Here is a 7,695-nt window from a genome sequence, read left to right as displayed (position 1 = left end):
GCTCCAGTCTCCGTTTCTCAGGAAAGCGGCCTTGAACCTGAATGTCTCAGTCCCACTTCATCTGCTTGGGGTCCTCAGCTTCACTGCTGCGTTCATCCTTTACCTCATCCGGCCCGGAGTCAGCCCACCAGGGTTTCCACGCTGTGGTCGCGTCTTCTGTTCTTGCTGAGCTCTGACCTCCCTCCTGACCCTCTTAACAAGACACATGTAGTGTTTGGCCTTGTGCCAAGCGATGTTTTACATGCTTGGCATACATCAGCTCAAGCTTGCTGCTCGTAACAGACGCATGTGGCAAGTGCGGATAAAGAGGCTACTGTTGGCCAGCGCCGCGACTCACTAGGCTAATCCTCCGCCTGCGGCGCCGGCACACCGGGTTCTAGTCCCAGTTGGGGCGCCGGATTCTGTTCCGGTTGCTCCTCTTCCAGGCCAGCTCTCTGCTGTGGCCGGGAAGGCAGTGGAGGATAGCCCAAGTCCTTGGGCCCTGCACCCCATGGGAGACCAGGAGAAGCACCTGGCTCCTAGCTTCGGATCGGCGCAGTGTGCTGGCCGTAGTGGCCATTTGGGGGGTGAACCAATGGAAGGAAGACCTTTCTCTCTGTCTCTCTCACTGTCTAACTCTGCCTGTCAAAAGAAAAAAAGAGGCTACTGTTATACCCATTTTACAGAGGAGCAAATGAGGAGATGGCAGCGGGGTTCAGATTTGAATGAGACAGTATTTCTCTAAAGCTTCTGCCCTACAACACTTGAACTTGACGAACTCCCACTTGTCTGTCTGTAATACCTGCAATCATTTTTTTTCTCAGCCCTGGCTCTGTTTGCACCCAGGTCTTCACCTGTGCGGTCTCCTCCAGTCCTCAGAGGACCCAGACAGACACGAAGGCACGGGAACGGGGTCAGTGACCTCTGCGACTTGTACCAGGTGCTCCCGTGAGTGAGCAGGGGCGCGGCTCGCCACGAAGCTGAGCCCTGTCTTCTTTCTTTTCATTTGAGAAGCAGAGACATGGGGAGAGACAGAGAGCACCCATCCACTGGCTCACTCCCCGGATGCCTGCAACAGCTGGGACTGGCCAGGCAGGAGCAGAACAGAGACACATCTACTTGAACCATCGCCGCTGCCTCCCACATGAGCTGAACATGTGAGCCAGAGAAGGGCCTGCAACCCTCTGGCTCTGCTATGGGGCGCAGGTGTCTTACCCGCTTGGCCCACCACCGGCTGCTCAGCCACAGCTCTTTGCCCAGTTTCTCCTGCTTCCCCCAGGAGGTAGCTTCTGTTTCTCACCTGGCTCTCACCTGCACTGGCCCTTCTAGGTGTTCTCACAGCCCGAGGCAGTGCCTGGACCCAACCTGCCTGACACCAGATCCACCCAGTCCCCACGTCCCAGGTGCACAGAACAACGTCAGAATTCCAGGGACGAAATGTAAGCTTCAGTCTCCTCTGTGAGGCTACGTTCTGCATCGCAAAAGGCCCCTTAATCAAAAATGCTGCCACAGTAACATCTGCCACTCACTAATGCGTTCTGCGGTGCCAGGCACTCCATACCCGGTATTCTTAATCTGCAGGAGACCGGACAAGGTAACATCGATTGCTGTTTTGCATACAAGCAAAAGGGGTTGCGTAACTTGCCCATGACCCTTCAGAGGCCCCAACTCTGGGATCCACACCCAGCGTCTGCTCTTGTGAGCCAAGCCTCGCCCAGAGCTAGACAGAGCACAGGGGACAGAAAGGCAGTGGGTTCCAGCATGGATGCTTGGCGAGTTTCTTCTCTCTTTCTCTCCCGCCTGCCTCCTGCCCGCCCTTCTTCCCTTCCTTCTTTTTATTCTATTAAGGAAAATGACACAGTCAATAACAAAGCTAGCAGAAGCCCTAGCATTGGCCTCCTGTCCTTTAAAAAAATCCAGGTTCCACCCGTACACAGCGATGATTGTTGACAATAAAAATCCCACCCTAGGGTGAATCAGCACAGGGAAAGAGCAAGGGAGGGTGGGGCTGGAGCGTGGAGCTCAGTCAGCCCCAAGTTATGAGTCAGAGAAATCTCAGGGTGGCTTTGCTGCCAAGTTCCTCCCCGGCCAGGCCTTGCCAGGTGCAGCTGGTTCCACAGCGACCTGCCTGGGAGAAGGACTGCCCGAGCAGGTCACTGGAACTCCAGTCAGTGACCAAGCCTCAGGGTGCCACCATGGCAAAGCAGTGCCCAGGCCACTTGCGTGGAAGTGCACCTGTTTAATTCTGCTCGTCACTGTACCAGGGACCCAGGAGAGATCCGGGGGGGGGGGGTGCGCATCTATGCAGATTACTCAATGATACCTATGGTGTGAGCAAGCCAAAAATAAAATATCAGTAAATTATTTAGCACATGCTGCTCTAAAAACAGACGTGGGTGTGAAGACTTGAAGGGAATGGCAGGGTTTGTCACAAGCTCATCTGTAGCCCGGGCTCTCCCCATCATCGACAGGACAGTATCTTCCCTGAGTCTGAAATTGGGGAGGACGTTCAGGGCCAGGTGTGGGGCAGCCAGTGCTCCAGCTCCAAATAGATGGTGCTCCTGCCGTTCTCAGTCATCTGCTCTTGTCTCTGTCATAAGACTGAAGCCACACACGTTCCCTTCACCCACGTTGCCCTCACGGGGCCCGTGCATCCACACTGTGTGCAGGGAGAACAGAATCTTAGAAGCATGAGGACCGGCAGGTGAACCACACGTCCACGGCTGCCTGGCTGCCCTGGATCTGGGCAGTTTATTCCTCTGTCTGAGCCAGTAAACAAAACGTACACTGGAAAGTCACCAAGAGGATTCAACGAGAAACCATGCGTTGGTGTGCTCCGGGCGGAGTCGGGCCACAGCTGTGTTCTGACCGCTCCCTCTCCCAGGCTGGCCTGCCTGTCCTCCTGTGCTGGAAGGGCCTTTGGAGAGCCTGAGAGCCATCCGTCTCTCCTAACACGGCACTGCTGGTCACACGGTGTTGCAGGGCATTCTGGAACCCTGTGTCCCGGAAACTGCATGATTGGGTTAACTTTCATTTCATAAGAATCACTAAGCCTTCTGCCATGCCTGGGACTGAATGAGGAGCCAGAGACCCACAAATGGGGCGTGGGCCTCAGCTGAGAAGGGAGAGAGCCCACTGAGACCGTGGCTGGGGGGCTGGCAGACATGAACAGGGTGCCTAGCAGGCCCCGCAGGGACATGGAAGTGTGATTCCCGGTGTGCTCTCGGGGCATGTGCACATGTGTGTGCACCTGTGTGCGTGGCGGGGCATTGGGCATGCTGTGCAGTGGGGACACCGTCAGGCCAGGTGGAGAAGGAAGGCGGGGACGGCAGGTGTCCCGTGTGGAGCATGAATGGCCGTGGGGCTGGGATGCCGAGGAGGGGGCTGGGAGTCTGGCAGAGGCCCGGGAAGCCCAGCTAGGTAATTCAGGTTTGAATGAGAGATGCGTGGAGAGGCTTTGAAGTATTCCAAGGGTAGCGTGGTCAGATCTGCTTTAATTTTTTTTTTTTTTTTTTTGACAGGCAGAGTGGACAGTGAGAGAGAGAGACAGAGAGAAAGGTCTTCCTTTGCCGTTGGTTCACCCTCCAATGGCCGCCGCGGCCGGCGCGCTGCGGCCGGCGCACCGCGCTGATCCGATGGCAGGAGCCAGGAGCCAGGTGCTTTTCCTGGTCTCCCATGGGGTGCAGGGCCCAAGCACCTGGGCCATCCTCCACTGCACTCCCTGGCCACAGCAGAGGGCTGGCCTGGAAGAGGGGCAACCGGGACAGAATCCGGCGCCCCGACCGGGACTAGAACCCGGTGTGCCGGCGCCGCTAGGCGGAGGATTAGCCTACTGAGCTGCGGCGCCGGCCCAGATCTGCTTTAACAGAAAATTGCCAGGAGAAGGTATGCCTGTGGATTTGGCTTGCTTTTTTTGGACTCATGTTACTACCAGATTCCCTCCCTTCAGTGGAAAGAGAAGTTACATCTTCAAAATCAAAGCTGTCGCAGTGCCTCGTGCTAGCTGGTGTTCTGGTTCTGTTTGGTGGCAGGAGGTGGAGAGCTGGGGGATTCTGGACTTGAACAGGAACGTTGGCTCTGAGACTGAATCATGTAACTGATCACCTGCAGGTTCAAATGTGTGGTTCTCACAATTGGGCGCCGCTCTTGAGGTGTTTTTTTTTTTTTTTAAACTTTCATTGGAGCCAGCATTGTGGCACAGTGGGTTAAGCAGCCCGCAGTGCCAGCATCCCATGTGAGTGTCTGTTTGAGTCCCGGCTGCTCCACTTCCAATCCAGCTCCCTGCCAATGTGCCTGGGAAAGCAATGGAAGGTGGCCCAAGTCCCTGGGTGCCTGACCCATGTGGGAGACCTGGATGAAGCTCCTGGTTCACGATTTTGGCCTGGCACAGCCCTGGTGGTCACAACCCTCTGGGGAGTGGACCAGTGAATGGAAGATCTCTCTGTCTCTCCTTCTCTTTCTGTAACTCTACCTTTCAGATAAATAAATAATTTTTTGTTAAAAAGAAAGATTTGTTTACTAGAGCCAGCACTATGGTGTAGCATATGGTCACCAGTTTGAGCCCCAGCTGCTCTACTTTCAATCCAGCTGCCTGCTAATGTGCCTGGGAAAGCAGTGGGAGATGGCCCAAGTACTTGGGCCCCTGCACCCACATGGGAGACCTGGATGGAGCTCCTCACTTCTAGCTTTGGCCTGACCCAACCCTGACTGTTGTGGTCATTTGGGGAGTGAACCAATGGATGGAAGACTTCTTTCTCTCTGCCTCTGCCTCTCCCTCTCTGTAACTCTGCCTTTCAAAATAAATAAATAAAATATTTTAAAAATTTATTTATTTGAAAGGCAGAGTTATAGAGTGAGGAAGACACACACACACACACACACACATACATAGAGAGAGAGGAGAGAGGGGTGAGGGCAAGAGAGAGAGAGAGAGAGCCCTTCCAATCCTGGTTCTCTTCCCCTGACTGCGACAGCTGGGGCTGTGCCAGACTGAAGCCAGGAACTTCATCTGGGTCTCCTAAGTGGGTGACAGGGGCTCAAGTACTTGGGCCATGCTCTGCTGCTTTCTGGGTGTGCTGGTCAGGAGCTGAATCGGAAGTGGAGCAGCTGGGACTCGAACTGGTACCAGCATGGGGTGCTTAACCTGCTACACAACAGCAGCCCCAAATCTTGAGCCTTTTACCAAATCTGGAGACGGTGACCATCACTTGGCACACAAATTCTGAGACCTTTCCCAGGTGTGGGCGTACACAGTGCTGCCACCCAACCGTCAAGTTCACCCCAGGGAGGGGCCGAAAGCCTCACTGCCAAGGTGCGCCAGACCTGGCCTTCTCCACAGCTGTCAGCGTCTCACTTCAAAAGAACACAGTTCACGTAATTTTAAAACACGCTGATAGTACTAAGTCTATGCGCACGCCCTGCAGGCCAAGGCCCTCGCTTCTGGGAGCTCCCTAACGTTTGTGCATGTTTTAATCCCGCTCCCTTCTTTGGATCAAATCTGCGGTCAGAGTTTTGAGTCTCAAGGGCAGTCTGCCCTGTACTGCACGACCTGTTCTGTAACCCAAACGCCACTCAACCTCGTGCAGTAAAACCCACTCGGCCCAGCAACAGTCAAGATTTGGAAAGCAGAGTTGGAACGCGGATTAAGAGGAAGGCTCAGACTTCGTGTGTTGCAATCCTCGCTGCCTGGTTCAGCGGGAGGCTTTGCTAACAGGACATTTGTCTTGGCAGATGAAGTGTCACATTCAGAGCAGGTGATAAGTAGCAGAGCTCAAAGCAAGCATTTGGAAAGGCAAGTCAGAGACAATGACAAGCTGGAATGTGGGACTGTCAGCACAGCAGAGCGAGGCCCCTGCCGTCATTCTGAAGGCCGCTCTCCGCGTGAAGACCCTGCCGACGTCCCACGGGTTCCGGGCTCACTTCTTTTCTTTTAAATTTATTTTTATTTATTTGAAAGACAGAGTTACAGAGAGATCCGGAGAGACAGACAGAGAGGTCTTCCATCCGTTGGTTTACTCCCCAGATGGCCCCAACGACCAGAGCTATGCTGATCCGAAGCCAGGAGTCAGGAGCCTCCTCCCGGTCTCCCACGTGGGTGCAGGGGCCCAAGGACTTGGGCTATCTTCTGCTGCTTTCCCAGACCATAGCAGAGAGCTGGATCGGAAGAGGAGCAGCCAGGACATGAAGTGGTGCCCATATGGGATGCCGGTGCTTCAGTTCAGGGCGTTAACCCGCCCGGGCTCACTTCTACAATCAGGCTCATTGTCAATATGTGTGTGTGTGCACCCGTGTAGGTGTGCTCACTCTCAGTGTGTGTGTACCTGTGTGGCTGTGCTCACTCAGTGTGCGTGTACCCACACAGGTGTGCTCACTCAGTGTGTGCATGTATGCACACAGGTTTAACCACTCAGTGTGTTTTCACTTGTGCAGGTGTGCTCACTGTGTGTGTGTGGTCTCATGCAGCTTTTTTGCCACTGAAGACTTAAAGTAGAAAATCATGAGGCTGGTCGGGGCGCCGGATTCTGTCCCGGTTGCCCCTCTTCCAGGCCAGCTCTCTGCTGTGGCCTGGAGTGCAGTGGAGGATGGCCCAAGTGCTTGGGCCCTGCACCCCATGGGAGACCAGGAGAAGCACCTGGCTCCTGGCTTCAGATTGGCGCAGTGCGCCGGCCGCAGCAGCCATTGGAGGGTGAACCAAGGCAAAGGAAGACCTTTCTCTCTCTCTCTCTCTCACTGTCCACTCTGCCTGTCAAAAAAAAAAAAAAAAAAAAAAAGAAAAAGAAAAAAAAAGAAAGAAAGAAAGAAAATCATGAGGCAAGGTTGTATTTAAACCAAAAAGAGAGGTGGAGACGTTCGAGGGAAAAACAAAAAATAGTTAAGCAGGTTTCCAGATGGGAGGCCAGCTACACAGTGTCTGTCCCAACCCAAGTCCTCCAGCCAAGGCAGAATCAGCTGGACACCACACACCTCCCAGGTCTGTAGGTCAGGGCGGATGTGAGTTATCAGAGGGTCTCTTCCGGCTAATGTGACGGACACCCATCACATCCAAGTGTAGCGTAAAAGCAGAAAGAAAACAAAACTGAAATCTCTTCCTAAGCTTCGGCAAGTTTTCACAAATCGAGTCACAGATGTCACCACTTCAAGATGCTCTCCCGACCCTTCTTGGCCGACAAGGACCTGCGTTCAAGCCATGGTGGCATCTGCAAAGCACTTGCTCTGTGTGAAGGGAAACAGATGTGAGGACAAGCAGCAGTGGCGGTGGGAGGTGAGGGGCTGACTTCCGGCCTGCATCTTCCCAAGGCTGAGTTCCAAAGGTCTCGGATTAGAACCATGCTTAACTGCAGGAGAGCTCCCAAATAAAAGTGGGGCCTGGCTTTCTCTCCCTGTAAGTTGGTGACTAACTTGACCTCTCCCAGGAAATCAGCAGTGGGCTTCAAGGAGGTGTGTTCTTGAGTTGCCCTGGGAGGTGTGCGGGACTAGCCAGGCACAGAGGCAGAAAGAACACACTCCGGGCAGAGACCACGGTACCAGCAGGAGCCGGCTAGGCCGGAGCCAGACGGCGTGCTCGGAACACGGGAAGCTGCAGCCAGGAGGCAGAGGAAGATGGAGATGACAGAGGAAGGCACGGGAAGTGACCTCCAGGTGGTCAGCCCAGCAGGGGACTGTTACTGATGGAGGGGACCTGGGGCGAGGATCGGGAGGGCAGCTGATCAAGCTGGG

This window comes from Oryctolagus cuniculus, chromosome 12 (genome assembly GCF_051225735.1).
Source record: "Oryctolagus cuniculus isolate XC-2025 breed Fujian yellow rabbit chromosome 12, ASM5122573v1, whole genome shotgun sequence".
NCBI lineage: Eukaryota > Metazoa > Chordata > Mammalia > Lagomorpha > Leporidae > Oryctolagus > Oryctolagus cuniculus.
Note: the sequence above shows the minus strand (reverse complement) of the source record.